At 46.6% G+C, this 25195-nt stretch overlaps 1 protein-coding gene and 1 long non-coding RNA gene across 2 annotated transcripts in view; one reads left to right on the forward strand and one right to left on the reverse strand.

The window, feature by feature from the left end:
• LOC119386998 (uncharacterized) overlaps positions 1–20367 on the reverse strand; it is a 77560-nt gene extending 57193 nt beyond the window's left edge. The window contains exon 1 of the long non-coding RNA XR_005182421.1: positions 20119–20367. This is a non-coding gene — a long non-coding RNA (uncharacterized LOC119386998). The remainder of the gene's footprint in view (positions 1–20118) is intronic.
• The window catches only part of LOC119386996 (rap guanine nucleotide exchange factor 4), a 387003-nt gene that overhangs the window by 46247 nt on the left and 315561 nt on the right, over positions 1–25195 (forward strand). The window lies entirely within an intron of this gene.

Raw genomic sequence — 25195 nt, forward strand, 5'->3', positions numbered from 1 at the left:
GTGGATTTGCCTGCGCTAATATCATCATCAAGGCGCGCGAAGAACAAGAGGAGGAAGACTTCTCTTTCGCGCGAGCTGCGCCTGTAGATGTCGCCTCTGGAACTAAGGTTACGCTTACGGCGCGGGACTTTGACCCAGCTTAAGAACGTGGCGAGCCAGCTCCTAAAAGGAAATATTTAGCGGACGGCGGTGCGATGCAGTGAATACGAGAATCGTCGGAGGCTTGCTGGAGTTTCCTATCGAGAAAGCGCTCGCCACAGCAGCACTTTCACAGCGTTGAAATAGCGCAGGCGAGATGCACACGGCGATCGTGTGTCGAGCCAAGTATGGTGCAGAATGGGGCAATGAACTATAGTCGCTATAGTAGGTTACAACCTGTACTCGGTCACAACCTAAAAGAAAATGTAAGCTCCGCCCACAGAACCGCGGTGTGCCTGTTCTTCACCTGTGAAAGACAGTTGTGTTAGCTAGTTTCCGCTCGAACCGTAAGTACTTTTTCGCGGTTAATGTAAATACTACGTATACATAGAGATAAAGGTTCGTCGTTACTACATAAAACATTATGTTTGTTTGAGAAGCGACGCATTATTCCCTGACGAAATTTACCCCGACATTCTTTTTCTGACCTATAACCATCGAGAAGAACGTGTGTCTGTATAGGGCAGTCCCCTATGTGCTCAATGTCACATAAATGAGTAAGCGTTCTCCGTGGTAGGAACCAGCGATGTCTGTGGGCGGAGCTGGCATTGTTCCTTAGGTTGTAACCGACTAGTATTGGGCGCGAGGCCCACCACTGGAGACGCGGGCGCTGCAATCGCTGTGACGTGCAGGGTTGGATCACGTGACCTCGCCTCGCTCTGGCGAAGGGAAGCGGACGGTTGAATTCGTTGTTTTTAAGCGCAATTTCGCGGCGTTTTCGCTTTTGAACAGCGTTGTTTTGCTTTCACTTCTTGTGTGTGGACCCCCAGAGACTACACAATCCGCTAAAGTGCAGTAAATACATCGGCGGCCTGGTACTTTTCTGCTCCGTGCCACAGTGCACTACGTACGCGAGTGGCCAGGCGTGAGCTTTCACTTTTACCGCTACCCTGTTTTTCATGAGCATGATGCCGCAGTCACCTGTCTTTCTTTTTCTTTATTTCAAGTTTATGGTGTTAAAATGGACACCGACCACGAATATTTATAAAAGCAAGACGTTCCGGCTCCCGCACGGGAGCCTTGTTCACAGTTAAAAATTAATGCGCTAGCAGTTCGGTTATGTATGTTTAAAATATGACGTAGGCAACGTGCGGACATGTGTGGAAAGCTGCCGTCATGACGATCAAGCGTGTGCGCCGTTGTCTGGATTGTCAGAGATTCAAGATAAAGCCGAGAAGTCGAGTTCATTTCTCTTTCCGTTAGCTTTGCCTTCTCCCGGTCTATTTTGTGGCCAGTTGCTTCTACGTGTTCGGCCAGCGAGTTAGAAGAAACATTTCATACGTCATACATGTGCTGCTTGAGTCTTCGCTGAAAGTTACCTGTCTCGCCGATGTAACTTCCACCACAGTTTGCGCTCCCCCTCCCCTCGCCCTCGTGTCCATTTTAATTGTCCTCGTGTCTTTTCCCGACCACACGGGTTTCCTTCAGACTCTCGACTTCAGCCCATGGGTTTCTTGCTTATAGATTATTTCTGTAAAATGAGCCCATAGCCAGTGTCACTTGTTCTTCTCTATGTTGTTTTACGCTACAGGCGAAAACATGGCCAGCTTCAAACACTGATTCACCCTCTAACAGTAGCCGCGATGTGTCATACTGCTTTTCAATGAAGTTTTATAAATGCTGGACGCTGGTATTTTCACTGCAACATGAAATTGCCATTTAGACCACGGTAAGCTACACCTTGCAGCAGGGGAGTAGCCAGGGGGGGGGGGGGGGGGGGGGGGTTGGGGGGTTGAACCCCCCCCCCCGAGATTTTTCGATTTTGCTTGCCTATATATACACGCACACATACAAACACACGCACAAACATACATAAAGCATGGTTGAACCCCCCCCCCCCCCCGAAAAATATTTCTGGCTACGCCCCTGCCTTGCAGCATGGCCATTCAAATGCGAAAGTAATACGGCTGGCCGGCACACGGTGCATTTGTTATAGCGATCGAGCTTGATCGGGACCGTATTTTTTGATCGCGATTGGCCCCTTTGTGCAAGCTGGATAACGGAGTCAATCGTCGAAAATTTTCATCCCGATGTGGCTGGGTAGCGATCGAAGATGCACTGTACGTGTGACCACCTTCGAAAATTCGCGTAATGAGCAGCAACAGATAGATATTAAAATCGTGCCGCAGACAAACTCATGTGGAACGTTATCTAGCTACAATACTGTATGAGGCGCGCGCGTACATAAGGCTCTCGTGCGTTTGTCTCCAATCATATGAGACAGGTTGCGGCTGCATGAATCTCGAAGCATAATGGATTGCTTCCCACAAAGCGGAGAAGCCGCTGTCATCGTGCGTCATAGGGCTATGTGTACTAAACAGGAACGTAAATTTACCAAGGAGGTTAAAATAAAATTTGCTGGAGTGGAGGAGCTGCCCTTCAGTTGAAGACGCGCGCCGCCATATTGCCATAGGCAGAAGGCGCGCCTGCCGCAACGCATGCTGCAGCGGCCGCGTAAATGTTCCAGATGTTCTTTGGCGTGGTGGCGTCCGGACGTTGTTGGGTATATCGTGCGTTGCGTACAGCTATATAAATCGAGCGAAAAGGTACTGTTGGGTGAAGTTTCAGTCATAAGCAGAACATTTCGAGCTTGATGAAAACTTCTCTATATGCCGGAACGCATGCTGACAGCTCGCAATCTGTCTCTAATTTCACATCTGACGGTCTTTCTTTTTTCCTAACCGGTTTCTTAAGGAGCCAAATGTTCGAAGCACGTCGGGGCAGGCTGTTTGACGGGAAGTCTGGAAGCCAAAAGACGACGATCACATATGTTAGAGGCACTTCTCGCGGAATTGTTTCGACCGCACTAGGCTGCGACCCGGTCGTTGTCCGACTGTGCTTGACGCATTTGTAAAACACTTGCAAAACTATCGATACACATTTTCGTGCTTGTTGATACCACTTGTGCGGAGCGCAAGTAGGAAAAGGACGCACCGTTTGCTTTTCGTTGAAATTATATAAATAGCTAGGCGACTCCCCAGATTTCGTTATCGGTTGCCCTGTTGTGTTATAAAAGGGTAGCTCGCAACTACGAGGTTAAGAAGGACCTGTTTTTTCTTACATTCGTGCCTTTTCTTTTGTTATTTGTATTTGTTTTATGCAGTGCAGCGAGTAAAACCAGTAGGTCTAAACTGTGCAATGCTCGTTTCAGCTGCAAATAAAGCGACCTAACCGAGGCTCCAGGGTACTCCGGCCGTTATATGTCTTCAAATTGAAAATAGGTTGTTAAAGATGTGACAGTTGCATCACCTACACGGCAGCATTACAAAGAAACGCTTCATGTTTTCTAAGGGGAGATAAACAGTTCAAGATGAAAATTCTGCAGCAGAAAAATTGCAGGCTGACCAAAGAGAGCGAGGTTCGATCCTCAAGCGATAATAAACGAGATCAAGGATGAAAAGCTCATGTCTGAGTAGGGCAGGGGGGTGTTCACTGCGGTCTTCCCCCATACATACAGCAACCACTCCACATGGCACGAAAAGACCAGAAAGGCACGTATCCATCCGAGCTGCGGGCGTTTGCGTTAACGCTGCACTTCTTTTCTCCATCAACTTATGAGCATGTACATTCGAAGTTTAATCGAGCACTGTAGCAGAGCGCACTATACGAGAACGGTATACAGAATTCCATCGAAGGAAATGCTGCCTTCACAGATGAGTCATTGTCTCGAAAAAGCTAGCCCAATGCAGCACAAAAACTCTACTGTATTCTGATTGTTGATGACAGATGAGGAAACATGTTGAGATTGTGGGCGACTAAGTGGTTAGATATGTGGACTTTGGGACTGGAATGCATGATGACGCATGCGCATGTATATGTGCTCGCTGGCTTAAACTTACGACAAAGGATGCCACTTGGGCGTTTTTAATTGATTCATTGACAGGATAAGAGAGAGCCGAGCCAACGAAATAGTATCGCAAAGCTATATATCTATTGAAATAGTGTCGACTGCAAGCTGGATGCCCATATTTGAAGCACGTCCATGCAAACTCAAAACTATTGGTTTTGGAGGTTATGAGCTCGTCTTGAGAAAATAAATGGCTTTCAAGCCTTGATGAGCATATCCTTCTCGATGAGCATATGCTTGAGTGTGGAGCTTTGGACACCCACACTTATATTCCGCTCAAATAAAGTGGCCGAACTTCACACATGCGTAGGACTCCGTCGCATGACGAATGAAATAAACAGGAAAATGAGTGCAGAGAAGTGAGGTGCGCTCTTACGAGGATGATTATTTTTAAAAACCAATGATACAGACCCTTCATCGGTGTACATGCTTACAAGGAAAACGCCAAAAGAATCGGAATAAAACTGACTGCATTCTTATCTGTCATATGGCTTCTTATTCTTGACAACTTCTCCCTTAATGCTCGCCATAACCGTTAGAAACCACGGCGGAGAGACGTGATCAGCGCGGCGGGCGCGCTTTGGCTCCCGTTTCTTGCCTATGGCAAGATGGCCGCCGCGCGCGCGGCACGGCTTCACTGCGGCCCATTGGCAAGTATAGGCGGCCTCCACTCCAGCAAGTTTTATTTAAACCTCCTTGAAATTTACCCATGCCTGTCGTGTCAACCGCGGCTCGTTATTATATGCAAACTTACAATGAATGACGTTGCACAGTTGCCGCATTTCTTGCAACAAAAAATATGTTTCTTTGCCGCACGCACGTGCTAAAGCCCATTCGACGCAAAATGATTCGTTACTTAAAAGCAGCGTGCGCGGCCCCCGCGGTGTCCATATCGGTGGCCATAGCAGACGACGCCGGCAGTCAGGACGCTGTCTAAGGCATTATGAGGACGTAACGTTTTTTTATGAGCAGTTATTTAGCATTTCGTACAGTCAGTGATGAAGCTGCAGCAGTATTTTACTGATTTCGTTGAAGTGAAGTACAACAATAATAATAAAAAAGCAGACGCGAAAGCGGCTGCGGGCTGAGCGGGATATGGCCGGCGGAGCAATCCAACCATGCACGTCACAGGGATGCCTCCGCATGGCGGCACCACGGTATGTCCTCGCGCCCAATAAGAATAAATACTAACTCCGCTCTCAGAACTGCGGCGTGCCTGCCATTCATCTGTGCAAGAGAAACGTGCTGGGTGGTTTCCGTTGTAACCGTAACTATTTTTTCGTTGCTAATTTAAATATTATACGTAATAATAATTTAAAGCTCGTCGTCCAAACTCACAATATTACGTTTCCCCGACGGTGATGCCAGAATTTTCGCTGGAATTGGCCAGGCAGTTAAAGTTTTTCGACCGAAAACCAGTGACACGAATGTGCGTCTGTATGGGGCTTACATCCATTCCTGCGTTGCAACGCGCTGTAATTGGATTTAGAGGTTGTGTTGAATTTTTTTGCCGGGATGGCTCACTGCTCTCCCATAGTAGAGGATGTATGGTACTGTAAATTGCCAACCATTTTTCCACACACGCAAATATAAAGTTATTTCCACCAATTTCCAAAGAATTACTGAAGGCACGGATGTGTCAGAGCATAAACATCGAAATGTTTTCGTGTTATGGGGAAAAACGTGGCTTTAACAAGTTCACAACCGACGCTTATTAACGAAGCCGAATAAACTTGCGAACCTGAACATTAACTGTTCGTTATAACACAGGCAGGTGCGCTTCTGTGGTCGTTCTTTCTTCCTTTGTCTCTGTCTGTCAGCGCGCCCCACTTTTTCCATTGAGGTAAGCAAATACCAACAAGACCAAATGGCTATTTTGCTACAGGCAGATGGTTCGACAGAAATATTTAGGCAATCGAAAGGACCAACTTACTCCCATTTTATATGAATAAAAAAAATCATGGAGCACTGCCTCTATCGGGGAAAAGGGTGCAGGCGAAGCTTGGCGTGTGCGTGCCTGACGCACTATTAACGCGATAGCGTTAGAGAGCTCGTGTCGCAGAAATTCCGGTGTCGGTGTCGGCACCGTTGGTTGTGAGCGAAAAATCGTCCGTGAGCGAAAAATCGAGAAAGAAGCAAATAAAATAAAGAATAAAATATTCGGTCCCATTGAGGATCGAACCCGGGCCGTTCGCGTGGCAAGCAGGTGTCCTACCACAAAGCCACGATGTTGCTTGCAGCTGCTTCAGAAAAAAACACTACATAAATGTCATGTAGTGAAGGAGTCTCCTTAACGCATTTTGTTCGGCAGGTGTCACGACAAAAACGAGCCCACTCGGCGATTTGTAGGCGCATTGGCGAGACCATCAAACTACGTCGAAAAAGGCCGGGATAGTGCAGCCATCGCCGCTAAAAAAAACACGAACTTTCAAACAGCTCTAAAAATGGACAACTATGTCCATCTAGCGGAAAACATATCAAGCGAACGCTGGCTTTCTAGATGAGGCGTTGATCAAGCAAACAGCAAACGCTAGATAATGTGCTGCCATCTGTGAGGCATTGTGAGAAATATGTCTCGACTCTTTATTGCCTCCGAGATGGCGAGCGCGCGGCGTACATCTTGGAGGCCATGCGATTCTTGTTTTAGATCGAAAACCTCTACCATTTGCGCGCGCGCGCACATGTGTATCTGTGTGCGTGTAACAATACAGATTAATAAGTATGCACTTAGTGGTTGAAGTGCGCACTAGGGGCCGGATTTCGCTAACGCGTTCAACTCTTAAAGGCGAAGCTTAAGGGTCCTCCAAGTTTTTTTCTCTTTCTTTCTTTCTTTCTTCCTTTCTTTCTTTCTTTCTTTCTTTCTTTCTTTCTTATTGCGCAATGCTCCCTCTTAACGTAAGCGTTCAGTTTCATGATAGGTAGCGGCCGTGCCCGCAACGCTGTCTGTGGACTGAATAGGCATGGCGTCTTTTATGTTCTTGCGTGCGTTCGTGAGTGTGGGTAGAAGTGATGTGAGGGTGAGGAGTAGGGGAAGAGTAAAGCATAGCATAGCCTTGTATGTTATAGTATAGCAAGAGGATGGGAAAGGGAAGTGAGGTTCAGGAAGAGTGATGTGAGGGTCAAGAGTAGGGGAGAGGGGAAATCACAACATAGCCTTGTATAGTATAGTGTAACAAGAGGGTGGCAAGGGGAAGTGAGGTCAGCAAGAGTGATGCGAGGGTTAGGAGGAGGAGAAGGCCACTAGCTCCGCTGTATCCTCAGTCTTCGCATCACTATAGACCAGAACACAGCGAATTCCATGCGCATCGCCATATTTGCATCGCGCGTCGCGCCATCTATCGCACACGCGACGAAACAACACGAGCGGGCTGCCACGCCAGCAGACGCTACACAGAGCAAACGTGAAACTTCCGAAACTCAGCCCGTTGTAGAGCGTGTTTCGCGTCTTTTCTAGCCTGGATATTTTCGCTGATTTTATTGGAACATCAAGAACATCTTCCTCATGGAAGTCCACAATGTATACAAAACGTGCTGAGTGGGCTGCGGAAGCAACCTCGTCAGATACATACGCTGTTACATTTGTAAAAAAAACGTTCTCGCTGTAGTGCGCGTGAATCGTAATTGCAGTGCAGCCCGCGAAAGAGTGAAACGATGTTTTGTTGCCCCATATTACAAGTAGTGCACAAAGTTTTGTGAAAGCTCATCATTTCAGCATGCATCGCGTAATAATTAGAGTACGCTTTACGGGTAGTTTCGCGGAACGTAATTTTTGTTTCACGGGCGCTCTTACAATAATGCATCTTGCTCACAAAAGCGTGCTATCAGAGAGTATAACCTGAAGTATCGTTCAGCGATCCCTTTTGGAAGCTACCTGCGCTATTGTATCCTTGTAACGATGGGGCTTTACAAGCGAAACTGTGCTACTCTTAGTCAAGCCGGTTAGCTACGCCTGCGACGTAAAGGACACTGGCGCGAGTATACTGTTTACTTACGTGCCAATATATGTATTATGTGCAGCTGGATGCCTCGTGTCCAAATAAATTTGGGGACATCAAACACTGAAATGAAAGCACGAAATTCTGGCCAGCTGTTGAGGAGCACCGTGCCATTTATTACCTTTTGAAGACGAAATCTCGAAGGCGTGGATGCCATCAAAAGCGCTAAAGCTTAATACTACGTTGAAAGTGGCAAAGCATGCTGATTGCTTGTGCTTGAAAGCACTACCTTGCACTAGATTTTCGTCAAAGGAAACGCTCAAAGGTATGAAGTGCACACCCACACAAAGCTCACGCCTGCCTTCAACCCAGTTGCGTGTCACGCAAATTAGGTTCGCAAAATGAAATAGGTGGGCATCACACTGCAGAATACACGCTGTTAGTGTACTTACTCGCGCATTTTCACTCGGCTCCTAGTTTTTTTTTGCTTGAATCACAGTTATCCACTCGCGGCGAAGCTGAAAACACCGCACCGGCACTATTTCCGTGGCGCGTCGTAATCGTCGCAGACAACGCTAATATCCTCTTGTTGCGCAGCTTGTTTTGGCATCCAAAGACGACGCAGTAGTGCCCACACGAGCTCTTATACGCTGAAGCGGCGTGAACGGGTACTTTTTCGCACTTTAAAGCCTCAGAACTGCAGCTTGCCCTGTTTACTTGGTGCAGCCCGCGCGTGCCTTGGCAGCCCCGGCCAGCCCGGCGTCTGGGTGCGAGAGTATCCGCTCGGCTCGCCAGCAGCCTGGGCGCCTGGGTGCGAGACAGGCGTGCTCTGGTGTATAGTTTGCAGATGCCCCAATTTTTTTCCGTCACGTGGGTTCTTTAAAACGCCACCACCACCAGCTTCACAGGTCAGTCAATGCAAGCATCGCTTGAAAACAATTAATGTATCAGTTAATTGGCTCATATGTTAATGATAATTATCAGAACCTGTTACTGCTAAAACAAATGAATCCCGCAAGGTGGTGAATTACTAAACAGGAAAAGCGCGACTAACGCAAGTTTCTGGTAGGGTTTGTTCAGCAAACCACGACCGTTGTTTTGCTGCTTGGACGATCCTTCGTTGACTGGCAGACAGTTCCTACTCAGACATTCGTAAAGAACGATCGTTAAAGACCAAAGGCTTTCGGCGGTTATTGCTCGCGAACTACTTTCTGCTAGAGGCGCAGGCAAACACTCATTAATCACTCTCTAAGTGTTCCTTTATTATGATTCATTTATGACAGGCCAACTTTTAGAGCTTACGGCGCTTTAATAACGCGGCCACAGTCGTTGATAATTTCCTACGAAATAAGCCGTGTTAATGTGATAGCAGGGGCCGGTGGGAGACTCAGTACCCCTGAAAGGTGACGTTTACGTTTGCGTAATAATCACATATCTGAAACGTGCGCTGTGATTCGCAAATATTGGGTTTATTGGACCGGCAAATGAGCAAGAGCATTGTTGTCTCGGGACGGAGGCTAGCCGGGCGAAATTTGTGTTGATAAGCGAGCAATAGATATCAATGATTCAATAAGCGATACAGAACAGACCACGGAAATGAAGGGGAACGCCAAAATTTCTCCGTGACATGCAACGCGCATTGCCAATGCTTTGTAGATAATTACATGTAAATCGAAACAATCGGCTTCCACACATTTTCATATATTGCTCGCTTTCGTAGTTTCATATATATGTGCATCTCGGAATGAATGACGTGTTAACGACGACTAGCATTCAATGCTTGTTCAGAAGCAAATACCAAAAGAAAACGGCAGAATTTCGGACGTGTTGTAGAATGTGCATCTGACTAAATATATAGAATACGTCAGTGATCTCAGGCTCTCTACATTCGAATGTCCTTGGGTCAATACTTCAGATTTTGTGACGCTTGTAGTGACGTCACACCAAGTGTCGCGTGTTTCTGATTCTCGGCGTGACGCGTCTAGTCTATTAATAAGCGTTGTCTGCAGTTCTCATATATCTGTACGATACTAACCGTACTGGTACTGGCTTTCCTTGTAGCTTCGTGCTGCCATCGGATGGGTGACAAATTCTTTGTTTCACGAACCATCACGCACATTGGGGAACTTCCACAGACCTGGTCCTACAGGAAGCTGACCCTGTCGAAATACGGCGTCAAATGTTGCTAGCATTGTCACTTGTCGAATAATGAATGAATGCATAGATCAAGCCGATTCTGCGACATTTGAGCTTATGCTCCCCTATACAACAGCATTGCTTAAGAAGTACTGGGGGGCTAGTGGGTTCGTCATGATAACTTATGCTGCAGTGCTCATAAAAAAACAAAAAAAAAAACGCATGCAGTTGCACTGAATGTGAAAGCTGCAGAAAGTGCGGAGCAGTGATTCGCCTGCTCTTCAGCGACGCTCTCGTTCACGGGCAAGCAAGCGCTGGCTTTCCAAACGTGCAGCGGGAAAGCAAAACTTCATTTGTGATGCGATCGCGCCCTCTCCCCTCCTCTTCACCTCACTTCCCTTTTACACTCTGTCTACCCTCTCTCCCCTTTTCCCTCTTTCCTTCTTTTTGCTTGCGCAGCAAGTCTGGATTTCAGTAGTAACCAACTAGTCTGCGAAGAAGCGTTGCTGCTCCCCTCTTTTTCTTTCTTCTCATCCTCACATATCTCTTCCTCACCCCTCGCTTCACTTTTATACCCTCTTGCTAAAATATACTATACGTGGCTATGCCACGCTTTATCCTCCCCCTGCACCTCTGCATTCTCCTCACCCTCACCTGACTTTGCTACCCCCCTTGCGAGACTGTACTATACACGGCTATGCTATAGACGTCAGACTCTGGAGTTTCCAAGATGTGTGGCGCCACCTGTCGGAGAAGTATTGAGTAGTGCATAGACCGACTCTCTCGTACAGTTTGCTATGGGACCAGGTGCAACTAGCGAGTGCGAAACAACGATTGAGCTTACTATCGCGTGTGTTTGCGCATTTAGCACTCAGAACGAGAGCTGCGAATTGCTCTCCGCTAGTCGGACGCGCCACCGAACCGTCGTGAAGTGCTTGCTGGATCACTCGTCTGAACGACGGCGAAAACAGCAGCAGACGAGAGCCCTTCGCACTCTACGAAGAAACTCCGCAAAAGACGCACTGTTGCGTTGTGATTTGCCACGGACGTAAAAGACTGAATAACAACGTTCAGTTTTACCGATTTCCATAGTTGTCGTACGAAGAAGAAAGGCGAGAGCGCTGGAGACGGGCCGTTGCGAGCGTGTTGGGTAAGCGAAGTACCCGCGTTCTCCACAGCCGGTGGCATGAATGTGTGGCTCTGCTGTTGTTTTGCGTAGCCCTGATGCAAAACCGTGGTAACCTTGACTATGAAGCTCAGCAGAGGCTCTGACCGCGGTGCTTGTCGTGTAACACGAAGTGAGCAGCTAGAGGCAGACTGGAGACGCGTGATACGCACACCGCGACGAGTTGGTCGTCACAACACAGCATCGCGGACGTATGTACGTTTTGAAGGCTCAGAGTTCTGGTTCTAACTAGCTAACACCACGTGCGCCATACAAGTAAATCGCAGAATGTTGGTCGTGACCCCCTTCAGGTTTGTTTCGCCCGTGTCCTCCGCGGTTTCCGTAGCTATCTCGGAGGCCACGGTTTTGCCTTTGGTTGTACCCCGCGAAAGTGGACGCGCACGTATCCCCATTTGCAGTACATGCAAACGGAAGACGACCATCAAGAGACCATTTGAGGATGCGTAATAAAACACTCCAATGCACAGGAAGCGAGAGATGAATTAAGGGAGAATGCAACTGAAAAGGTGAAAATCGCCGGAGCCATTCGCCCCTGATGAACCGAGTTTTGTACCACTGATTGTAAGATGCATAGCTAAGTAAATTGATCGTGTATGTAGGTACTTTATCGCTGTGGCATACGTATATACCCGATTTTAATGCATTTAGGCTCTAGATAACGGATGTCGGAGGGCTTGCCTCGAACTCGGTGTCGTGTGATGCTCGCTTGTACTTGCGAGTTGCAGCGCGCGGGAATAACTAAAACTTATTTTGCATTGTACTCGCAGTTCGCTTTGATCAGCTTCCTTTGTTTCTGAAGCGTGGATTGGCGGAAGAAGCTTTCCAGGTCCTTGATTTTCAGGAATCCGCGCCTCGACACCAACGAAAGAGGAGGGTTATATTGCGGCCTACGCACATTCGCTTGCGGGCGGCTCTCCTTGCACTACCCAGTTAGTGACAGGGCTACGATGAGGGCGCTGGTGGCGGTGTTTTTCGCAGCGCCGCCTGGGCAGAGTCTGACGTCTATGCTCTACCCTCCCTCTCCTCCTTTCTTTTCTCCTCACCCTCACTTCTCTTTCACGCACCCTTGCTATACTATACTATACACGGCTATGCTAGGCCTTTCCCTCCCCTCCTCCTGTCCCTACTCTTCACCCCTCACTTCCGTGTCCTACCACCTTGCTATGATGTACTATGCATGGCTATGCTATACTCTTATCTGCCTCTCCTCCTTTCGTTCCTCCTCACCTGTCACGTCACTCCTCCTCAACCTCGCTTCCCTTGTCCTATCCCTTGCTATACTTACTACACATTACCTTTTCCTTCTTCTTTCCCTCCTCCTCACACTCATTACCCCTTCCCGCTCTCTTGCTATACTATACCATGCATGGTTTTGCCTGCGTGATGCCAAGCGACGACATGAGATGACAGCATACGATGACGGCATACGACAGCATACGACAGGCCGGAGACCTAAAGTGCTCCGCACTTGAAACAAGGTCTTTAAAGCATGCTGCCATGACAACGTCTTTTGTCTATCTTGATGTCTATGTGTCGTTCTTGTATCTGACGCGCTGACATCAGCTACAATATAATTGTACTGAAATGGAAACTGTAAATCTAACGTTCATTAGTGGGCAACCAATGGTATACATTCGAGCGTGCCCTTTTGAGAGTTCACGAGAGCTCTAAATTGCGATGCGCTTCGCATTGTGATAATCAAAATCGGACGCTTAGAACTTTATCTTACCTATTCGGGATTCCGCACTCCCAGCTTCGGAGCTAGTTACGTGCTATCTCTACAGCTGCAATCCCGAAATTGGCGCGACTCTAACCCTTGACTTGAGTGTCTGGTAGTGGCCCTCGCACCTCAGTGGTTTTGTGCCCTGGTGTGTTCCTTAGGCTAGCTTTGGGTTTCGTCCCACTGCCGAAGCGGATCTCAGAAGCCATGCAGAAAGTAGCGCGTGGTTGAGATCTGCCCCGCCAGGTGCCGCAACGATCTCAGTTGCTCACAAGAAAACCGTCTTCTCTTTCGATTAACTCATTCAAGTATTCTTCATTAATTATACTGACAGTTCATTCGCCCGTATCTTAAGTAAACTTATGCTTCTATATTATTTGTATCCAATATAACTCTTTACGTGAACGAGAACCATCTATTTCGTACCCGCTTTATTTTTTAAAAGGCGTTTCCTGAATATTCGGAAAACCGGAAGTAAGTGCTCCACCGGAAGTGCCTGGAGAAGAAAGAGGAGTGACCCTCGTTGGTCGTGCCACTAAAAAGGATGTTGCGCATCGGTGCAAATTGAGTCTAAGCTCGTTAGATACGGGTAATGTGTACGACAGGAAGTTAGTTTAGTTTACATAATTTAATTCTTTTGTATGGCGCATGCAAATGAACGTTGCTGGTCCTTCCTCGCGTGACGTCGAACGCAACACCGTTTACGTAGCGGCCAAACCCAGGGACAGGAAGTCCAGACAGAGAGACGAGTTGCGCAACCGGAAATGACGTTTCTCGGAAATGCGGATGTCCTGGTCATTGTGATCGGTCACACATTCGGGGTCACGCTTACGAACGCGCATTCACGGAGTTCGCAGGCGCTACGCGGTAGGACCATAAAACGACGCGCTCTATACGCAAACAAACACACATACATGGCCCGCTGTCTCGCAAACACACACAACGGCGCGTGCAAAAACAGCATCGCGGTGTGTTTGAGGCTTTGAAACACGAAAAAAAAAATTAAGTTAGATGGGATATGTTTTGTCGAAATGATACCGTGCAGTGCTGTGGCCGCCGGCTTATATGTCTGCAGCGTACACGGCCTTTTTCTAGTGCGAAAATGAGGTCTGGCCAATGCCATGGGTCTACTACTTCATGCTCCGAGCACTAGCCAATCACGGACCGTTGATTTATATGTAGGATTCCGTGTTTTCGGATAAATTCGAGAAAATCCGGTAAACACTCGCCGGTAAAACTTCTGACAATTCGGATTTGTTCGATAAACTCCGATTTTGACGGCCAGTATGACCCTGTTTTAATAATACTGCTTAATAATTGTACGCGTTTAATGTCTCAAAACCACGATATGATTATGGGGGACGCCGTACTGGAGCGCTCCGGAAATTTCGACCACCTGGGGTTCTTTAACGTGCACCTAAATCGAAGTACACGAACCTCAAGCATTTTCGTCTCCATCGAAAATGCGGCCGCCGCAGCCGGGATTCGATCCCGCGACCTTGGGGTCAGCAGTCGAGCACCGAAACCACCAGAACACCGTTACACCAGAACACCATGGCGGGTATGACCCTGTTCTGTTCTTTATAGAATGGGCATGTTCTAAGCAGTCATTGATAGATCGGCCGCCGTGGCCGATATAAACTTCACCGCGCGTCAACATTATTTCGTCGATCGCACCCATCGCGCATCTAACAAACGCTTTGTCGCACACGGAGTGAGAGACGCATGTTGATATACGCTCCCCTGGTGGCACTAGGGCGCGCCACACGACATCGAATGTATATATAGACCTCGTAAAGTATGCTTGCGTCTAGTACAACAAGCTTTAAGGTTGTAGTACACACAAACATAGGTGTATTGTATTGAAGTATTTGTGCTTGTCTGTATATGTGTGTTTGTGTGTTCAGACTTTCCAGACAACTAAAATAGACTTCGTATGTTCTGATGTTTTCCTGTTCAGATATTGTGTCATCCAAGACATTGGAGTACTGATAATAATGCAAATTAAACTCCCTATTTCAGAGAATTGGGGATATATGAAAAATAAACTCCGAGAATTACCCGCCGAATTTCAAGGAAAATAAACTCCGAAAACATGGAGCCCTATTTACATGACAGCAGCCGCATGCACTGACTCACTGATCGGCAGATATGCGCTGCAGCGTCGACAAGCGGTGCACCGTTTTAGTGAGACGAGGCATATAAACAAATTATGCAACACCAACACAAGCGACCGGGCGTGACCATACCTCCCAGTCCATAGAAAATGCTGCGGTTTAACGACTCTGCTGGAGGATCGGAAGCGGAAGACCCTTCTTTTTGGACCGGAAGCTGCTCGCCATTTCTTTAATAGAGGGGCCGACTTCCGGAGGAAGTTGCGGACTAGATAAATGCGATGATATGCAGTGGTTCCAGCTCTCCGTGATGCAGCGGAAGCGATTCTTCGTTCCAAGAGTCGTTTGGCGCCGACATGCGTAGTTCTCCGACGCATACACGCACCTGTTACCTTTTCTGAATTCTTGCGAAAAAAAGAAACGTTATTGTACTTCTATTAGTACATCCGGCCTGGCACTCGCTTTGAGAAACAACGGAACTTCGGTCCACTGAAGAAGTCAGTGGGACGGTCACAAACGCTGACCTGAGTTGTGTGTTTGTGGAATCTAATTTGCAGGAAATGATAATAGCGACAGCGTCGAGCACGATGGTATACTCATAATGAGCCAGTGTGTGCTAACGTAGGAACTTAGTTATTCTGTAGTTGTTTTGCATCTCGTCATGCGAACTTATTCGGTATATCTATATCAGAGAGAGAGAAAGAAAGAAGCCATGAGGCAAATGCAGGCAGGTTAAATAAGCTGACTCCGGTTTACTACCCGTTACTGGGAAACGGGGACGGAAAGCTATGCAGGAGGAGAGAAGTTCGTACACTCCATAAGCACATGCAGAGTATAGTCAAAGCGGTAATGTGGGTGTAGTTGTTTGCCAGAACTTGCAATGATTTTTGCAGCTCAAATTAAATACACACATACTCAAGAGCATACACGGAGACAGGAACAACGCTCGTCCTGTCTTCGTGTCTTTTCTTGTGTACGTGTGTTTCTAATTTGCGCTGCAAAAATGATTGCGAGTCGCACGCAGAGACACATTATCTGCGTGAACACACACGTAGTTATTGATCGCAACGTTGAAAAAGCGGTAATCTCTTTGTGTACAGGGTATTGTACTGTAGCAACTTCATAGCTGCATTTGATAATTTAATAATTGCAGAACAAACACGGGTCTAGCCGATACACTAGCAGACATTAAAAGCGAAAAAACAATGAGCCTGGAGTGGCCACGTTACGAGGACTGACAAGAGATGGTCAGTGAGAACATCGGAATGGATACCACGATGATGGGAAGCGCGGACGGGGAAAGCCGAGGGTTAGGTGGAACGACAAAATTAGGAGATTTGGGGGCCATCAAATGGAATCAGTTCGCGCAGGACAAGGTGGGTTGGAGGTCATTCGGAGATGCCTTTGCCTTGCAGTGGACGTAAAACAGCCTGTTGCTGCTGCTGATGATGATGATTATGATTATGATGATGATTATGAAATGTGTTTAGAACGCCTTGGGTAGTCGAATTTGTCATTCTCGATTTCGCAAAGGCACCCCCAATTCGTCCGGGCATCTTATTTCGAGATAAAAGCTTGACATTTGCGAAGAAATAGACCAGAGCTACTATCCAGATGGTGCTGAACACTTCTACTCGAAAGTGAGCACCGTAAGGGCAGTGTTCAGTCGGTGGCGAATTAGCGCAAAGTAATAATGGTATTTACATTGTAAATAAACAAAATTTGTGTGCAACAATCTCGACAAAAAAAAAAAACGTTCAGTATTGCTGGTCACAGCTACGTTCCTGTTGACCCGATTTTATATGCTGTGAATTTGAGCCATAATAAAGTTTTTCCTCTTGATGAAAATGTTAGAAGTTGTCACAGACATTCGAACACACCTTAGTTAGCGAGCGTGGACTTAGAATAACAAATGTTGGACGAACAATGTTCCAGTGTGTTGTTGTACTAGAGTTCCTGTTATTTTCGCTTACGTTATTATCTTAGTGTGCTCTGGTTATCAAAATACAGGCGCCAATCCTTGACTTGGGTGCTTCGTAGTGGCGTTACCATCTCGGCCTTGGTGTGCCATGGTGTATTCTTTTGGCTCACTTTGTGCATCTATCTATCTATCTATCTATCTATCTATCTATCTATCTATCTATCTATCTATCTATCTATCTATCTATCTATCTATCTATCTATCTATCTATCTATCTATCTATCTATCTATCTATCTATCTATCTATCTATCTATCTATCTATCTATCTATCTATCTATCTATCTATCTATCTATCTATCTATCTATCTATCTATCTATCTATCTATCTATCTATCTATCTATCTATCTATCTATCTATCTATCTATCTATCTATCTATCTATCTATCTATCTATCTATCTATCTATCTATCTATCTATCTATCTATCTATCTATCTATCTATCTATCTATCTATCTATCTATCTATCTATCTATCTATCTATCTATCTATCTATCTATCTATCTATCTATCTATCTATCTATCTATACTCCTACGTCAGTGCGCTCTCGTGATCGACACCTTAACTTAGTGTATGCCAAAATTGGCATGGGACGGTAAGAGTGTTTGACGAATATGGCTCTCTGGTCATGACGTGAATAATGTGAAAATCTTGTCGCGTGCGTCGTCAAACCCTTTCCTCCAGACCAGGCCCGTAGCCAGGGGGGGGGGGGGGGGAGGGCTAGGTGCCCCCCACCCCGAAATTTTGGTGAAGTATGTGTTTTGACCAAAAATAAATAATAAAAATAGGTGTTTTTCTCAAAAAGTCAAGGTTTTCAGCAAGTGCCTCCCCCCCCCCCCCCCCCCCCCCCGAAAAAAGTTCCTGGCTAATGCCATCATGATCGACGGAGAGTGGGACTGGACAGGGGTTAATCCCCTCTTCCCTCCGCCTCGCCCGGACTTTTAATAAAGTTTATTCACTCACTCACGAGCCTGCTCCAGACACGTGTGGCACATACCCGTACGGGTATACCCTGGCCGTGGTTTTCGGGTATGCGCCACAGGTGGTTGACTGTTTATATCTACCTAGGAACGGCGAGAACAAACATTGGTAATTTAAATGCGAGAGCGTTATGAAAAACCGACACCAGCAGCGTTAACGACGCGACGAATGCAAAGAATAAAAGTTAGGATCCCAGCAGGAATCGGGGCCCAAGCATTCTGCGTGGCAGTCAGGTATTCTACCACAGAGCCATGCCAGATCTAGACACTGCTTTGAAAAAGGGCCCTCTGCAGGCGTAATGTCGGTGCAACATCAATTGTAGTTGTAGTGCTGGCTATCTAATTTTATAACAAAGAAACACTAGATATGTACTCCTATGATACAGGCGTCATGTCGGGTTAACGTCAGTTGTGGTTCCAACGCTGGCGCCGCTTTTATAGCAGTCTAATGAACATTACACTCGTATTCCTTTGATTCAGCAAGCTGTATTCAAGCGTTGCTAGACCCCGGAGGGATGCGTTAACGAAAGTTACGTATGATATTCACATCATCGCTCCGTAAAGTGCGCTTCGTTTCGATAAAACAGACATCTGTGCACTAACGTGGGCGATCGTACTATTTCAGGCCATAAGTTGCCATTTAAACGTCAGTGTAGTGGCGTGCCTGGTAAACCCACTATGTGCACACGATTCCTCTATTTAAAGAAACACGTCGATCCACCTCGTAACGCTTGGCTCACGACCAAAAAATGCAACACAGAACCACTGGCTGCCTGCTTCGCATGAAACCGATTCCCACAAGCATGGGCTCTGCCGAACTTTGTTTTTTTTTTTTTTTCTCGCACAAAGCGGTAGTCGGTGGTCCACTGGAAGTCGCTGCTTTAGAAACAAGCGTGTCACTGGCTGCTCCTGTCACTAAAAAGACAACCTCCCACAAAAAGGCTCGTTGTTCGATGACTGTGTAGCTGAGGGATACTGAAGGAGGAACGCCTTCAGACAAATTGGACAATAGCCGCACAAGAAGAAATGTAGCCAGAAGCATCATTGTGGCGCTCCCCCGGCACTCACTGCACCTTGAGTTTCACGGAGACTGCTTGTACGCATTTCTTCAACTTGACAAGCAATTATACAAATCTACTCGGGCTCCATCAGACAGCCTTGTCGTAAACAGTCCAGCCATGCATTCATGATGTATGTTGCCTTAACACTTCAAGACATCAACGGCGTCGGCATAACAACGACATTACTCGAGAGCAGTGGCATTAGGAACAAACATCAAAGCGAAATCCGTGCTAACTAATCAGTCTTACTTTATTGTCATTTAATGCGAGTGAGAATAATGCTTCGCCAACGCCTACGTTAGCGACACAGATTCAAATACTCGCGTGGTCACTTGCAGACATTGCGCAAACGCACTTTAAGTGTTAACGCCTACTTTCTTTGCCAGTATAGTCTTTGGTAAGACGCGGAAGTCTTCAACCACAAGGCGTGTAAAAATATTGTGTTAGTTTAGGATTGCTTCGGCTTTCAGACACTGTTACTACCGCAAGTCGGCCCACATTCCCTTATTTGATCGGCTTGCTCAGAATCATACGGGACTTATTATTATAAGCCATCATGTCGATGCATTCAACCATGCCTATATACTGTTGTTGCCCAACATTCAGTTTACTTGCACTAAACTTCATACGAGCTCAGCTATGCATTTTCAACGCTAGAAACGGCGCCTCTTAATGTGATGCTGAGCATTACTTTCGACTAACCGTGCTTCGCTGTCACTTCACTCCATTTTCTACTGCAATTGCGCACTCCTCAGTGCGCAGGTACTTAAGCTGCCTACCACATTTAATTGCATAGAACACGAGTTTTAAAGGGACGCGGCCTGTGTGGCCGTTGCGGAAACCGCAGACGTCATGACTAACGCTCGCGCGCGCGCGAACACACACACACACACACACACACACGCGCGCACATGCACGCACACACACACAGCACGCCAAGAGAGAGTATAAGGGGCAGACTTTTTCAGAGAAGTGAGCCGTATTTAAGACGTTCACGCAGCCAGTCTCGTCGCGCGGGGCTGTTTAGCTGCTTTCCGTTTCCGGAGAGCCTCGGCGGCCCGCTTGGTCTTTCAGCTCGCGGCTGCTGCATACCCTTGTAGAGCCCCCAGGTTATTCAGAATCGCACCGGCAGGTGTTCGTTCAATGGCAATATCCATTTTGATGAGGACCCCTCCATCATATACGCAGTTGAGGCTGCAGCGGACCGACAACTCCGCAGAAAGTGAGGAAAGAGAAAGAGTGTGTGTGTTCTCTTCCGACCGCCAGCGCGTGTCCCCGGCTGTAGCAGCTGCTGCCGCTGCGGCGTTGTCTGCGGGTTCCGCCCTCGCCCCAGTGAGCTATCGTGTATTCCCTCTCTTCCTTCGACATTGATATGTGATGTGATAGCGGCTATAGTGCGCCGCCGCAGCAACGCCGACCTTCGATCACAAAAATATGACGCAGCTTCATTTCAGGGTCTCGTACGCCGCTCTCTAGACACATTTCCTGTTCGAGTCTTTGTTTTTTCTTTTTCAACGTTAATTGGAGCCCGCATTAGAAGCGTTTCCATTTCTGGCCCTGGATGTATACAGGCTTTTGTTTTTGAGTTGCTGTGATTGAGCTAAACTGCGGTAAGAAAGACGATTGGATAATTGGAGTAGTTGGTCTTGCATTTCACTTTGTTCATGTTCTAGACGAAGGGAACGAAGATCCTGATTATTCCTTGACCATGTGACCCTAAGTTAGTGACGGGCCCGGGGACCTTATAACCGCGGGTTATACGCTGCTTATAAAGTTTGCCGTGACATATCACGTTGATATTTCAGTCTACGCGTATTCTCCTTGCCACGGGTAGTCGATGACGTTTTCAAATTTCTCGTTCTTATCACAGCGCTGCGCTTCGTTGAGATTTAGAACATGTATAGCGCAAAATCGACTGCTACATTATCTTGCAATAGGAACGAAATGCAGTACGTTATCTTTTTTTTTCCGGGTATTAAAGGGACACTAATGAGCAAAACGATTTTTCTCGCATTAGTAAAGTAGTCTTCCACGACACCAAAAACACCACGCTTACTGCGAGAAGACGCTTAGTAAGCGAGAAAACGCGCAAAAAGAAAATACAGGTGGCGACGCCACCTTGGAATTCCCGCACCATTTGCCGTGACGTCACATATTTTTGGCGGCGCCTGCTTGGGCCTACGTAGTTCCTAATCGGTTGAATCGAAGTACAATGTCCTCTGAGGGGGCCAGAGACTTGACATAACGAGTTTGTGGAAATTTCGTCGAGGCAGTGGCGCCAAAATACGTTAAATGCTGTTTGAAACCTTTTACGTCACGAATTAGAAAGCTCGGCGCGAAGTTTAAAAACTAAACTTTGAACTTGGTTTTCTCCTCTAATAATAAACCTATGGTGGTGAAATAAACTACACAAGAGTTCTCCAAGCACACTTTATCAATCTAAACCAATTCATTGTTTCTCTTTAGTGTCCCTTTAAGCTCGTCTTTATTAAGTATACGAGTTGTTATCGCCCTCCGAGTCGCATGACCCTCCTCATCCTTGACCATGGCTGTCATACAATCCTTGAGGAGTCTACCCTGGACATGGTGGACAGTGGCCTTTAAGGTCCTCAGGAGCAGCGCGACGCCTCATTCTTCTCATCTTCTTTTCAAGTTTCGTTGTTGACCCATACCTTTTTTTTTTTTGCCCCTCATGTTGGCACACGTAAATTGTAACTGTTGTGCATAGCCCTTTTAATTTGAAGTTTGAAGTTTATTGAAACATTATGAAAATACAAGTGACCTGGTTCATAAGTATTACAGAAGGAGGTCCCGAAGTAAACACTGTCAGGGGGACCTCCTAGCTATATTGTATTGATTGAATACATGGCAGGCAAGTGGCGAGCAAAAGAAAAACATACTTGAAACAGGCGATCGAAAAAGAAACAAGAACAATAACAAAAACAAAAAAACAAACCTAATTATTCCTCTGATTTGAAGCTGCGCTATGAAGTGCGCCTGTTTCCTTTTTTGTTCTTTTCTTTCTTGCATTAACACAACTGCATGCTAACTCACAAGAGAGAAAAAGAGATGGGGAACTCAAAATGGATAAGCAAGGAGGCTAACTAGTGGTTACCAAGCTCTGGGGGAGGGTAGCATGGAAAATGACCTTTACTCGGCTTTGCTCGACAAAAAGAAACGCTGTTATTTCGTTTCCGAATAGTAATTTATTATACGGACACCTGCTCACTCGTAACCAGAATGGACAACTCTGCCATTCCAAAACCGTATGGTACACAATAAGTCATTTAAAAACATGTCTTCTGTCAGATATTACCCGAAGATGAAAACCTTGCTCTTCGAAGGCCTTTAGGACAGTTATATGACAGGCTGTTTACACAAGGAGGTCATGACACACAGGCCTCGTACGTGTGTAATGCGCAAGGCACAAAATCGCTGCTATTATTCTTCCTGTGGGGCTCCCCGGGCTGATCTTTTCCACTGTTTGTGGAGCTGCCCAAAGCCCCTGGTGGTAGACCCTATTCCCAATCCTTCCCTTTCCTCGTGGGAGGCCGCTCTTCGGGCCACTGGCTCGGACGACCAGCTGACGCTGGTGAACCGGGCCTGCCTAGAGATGTCGGCCAGGGGGCTCCCGGACGTCTAGGAGCCCAACCACACTCACTTTGAATATTTCAAATAAAGTTGTATCCTATTATTCTTAGGGTGCATCAGCCTGCATGACCGCACCTGTGGAAGTGAACAAAGAACGCTTCATTGTGCGCGGGCTCTTGCAAAACGTCAATTATTGTGATTACTCTGACGCACCTGATATGTCAGTGTACTGATCAGGCGTCCGCGTGAATGCTGCACGGTCACATTGATCACGCAGTCTTGAACAGCAGGTGTGCGCTTTCACATCAGGGTATGACATTGCGAGGATACAACACGTTATGTTTACAGCTTTGAGAATTTCCACACGCAGTCGAAATTCTCAGAAAAAAAAATTCGCGGAAAGCAAGTAAAAAAAAAACCAAGCTCGCCGTAATTTGTCTGGCATGGTTATCGCAGCTGGGCGATTACGGCGACAGTTCTTCTGTCCGATACACCTATAGGCGATTTTATGTAAGACGTACGGGCGCCGCCCCCTTGGGCTGTTAAATTAATGTTTTCTTAATTTTGTATATCACGGCGTAAATTGCTAAGGTCACGAAACGTCGAATGCACCAATCCAACCGTTTACATGCGCTTACGTCCACCGTAGCACTGTTCGTTTAGTTGCTAAAGCTACAAAAGTGCACAGTTAACAGTCCAATATGGCGGCACCGCAATTCACCCGTAAAATAGTCGCTAGATGCAACAATTACAATGGCAATGATTAGAGCAACCTCACATGACAGCGAGACGAACGATTAAACTCACGCTACGTTTACACGCCGGCTTATCGTGCTTACGCTCATCATTCAGTCTGCAGCTGGCCTTAAAGCGCAGTCTCAAATTTTGTTTCTCGTTTTCGATTGCTGACGAAAGCATACTTCAAGTGATATTTCAGTATATTGTTTCCAGGTGTTCAACTTTGAAGCCCTGGTCCGATCCGTCGTTTATAATATAGCCGTGCTCTTTGCCATAAGGGCAACCCCGAAAGATACCATGACGTGCAAAGTCACGGGACTGCACCGTTGCTCCATTCTTTATCGCCCGAGCCCTACTATATTATTAAAATTGTTTCATCATCTTCAAAATTAAAATTGTCTTCAATTCGAAACCATCAAAATGTTGTTGCGTGGCAGACAATTCTGATGAAGCCCTTGAGCAACATTTGTCGGCGTTGAATATTGAACTACTGAAACTGTTTATTACTTGTCGTGCGAGTGCTGTTGGAAACTATTGGTGCTGTTCTTAATTTCGTTTGTTAAAAATCATCCTAGCGAAACTAACGTATTGCATGCGGTGCCTGTATTGTTAGAAATTATTTCTGTACTGTTATCCTTTCTTTGTAATTCCACTCCTGCCAGGGCCATGCTGGCCTGCAGTATTATGAAATAAATAAGTATAACTCGATAGGCGTGTAAAACCTGTGGAAGACCGTCTTTTGTGAATACGCAGTGCTTCATTAGAAATTAATAACAAGAGTTATCAATCCCAATCTGAGCTGAAGGTAGGACATGTCCGCCATTCGGACGCGTATGCCTGAGCAGTAGAAGCTTGCGAGGGTATGGTTGCCGCTACTATAGGGACAACAATCTTGCACAAGCAACTACAGCACTGATTTGTGTCGAGCTGTTTTACGTGCCTGCGAAAGGCTGAGACTGTGTGCCATGCGTTTTGTACATCTCTCTTTATTTCCTCCTCATCCACCCACCTTCCTCACCTCGGCCCCTAGTCTAAATAGGGTAGCAGACCGTATGTTTTATTCAGGTTAACCTCCTTGCCTTTGTCTCTTCTTTCGTTTGTTACCTTGTACTTTTGGTGCGACATGCGGTTGATACAGACGAGGTGACGTCAATAGGTATACACCCGCATATTTCGTCCGCATGTGCCGTGATGTTCGAGCTTCTTAAGAACGCTTGGTCACACTGCAAATTTTAGGGGCCTTCTTAACGCGGCGTCGGCTGCAAGAGAAAATGCCCATCGCCAAGTGAATATTATTTCAGAAAGCAACACAATCCAGACTGACGCTATAAGTGCCCTATTATTGTGAGAAAAGAACAATTCTTTATTGGCGCGACGCACGACAAGGGCGTACGCCCCATCGATGATTCCTAACTTCGTCTCTGGCACCCGAGTGTGATTGTAGTCGGTGTTTTTCTGAGATAAGGATAAGTCAACTGTAGCGACCTCTTGTGCCTTCCTTGTGACTCTCGGCTTTTGAGCACGGAATACCCTATGTGGGCAAAAGATGCGCATTAAGTGATCGAAAACAGAAACGAAAAATGACTATAGCGATATGCCTTTATCTGCGTAGGTCGCTATTCCATGGAAGCGAAATGCTTGAGACCCGCTTACTTAGATTTAGATGCACGTTGAAGAACTCCGGATGGTCGAAATTTCTAATTTCTGG

The sequence above is a fragment of the Rhipicephalus sanguineus genome, chromosome 3 (genome assembly GCF_013339695.2).
Source record: "Rhipicephalus sanguineus isolate Rsan-2018 chromosome 3, BIME_Rsan_1.4, whole genome shotgun sequence".
Lineage (NCBI taxonomy): Eukaryota > Metazoa > Arthropoda > Arachnida > Ixodida > Ixodidae > Rhipicephalus > Rhipicephalus sanguineus.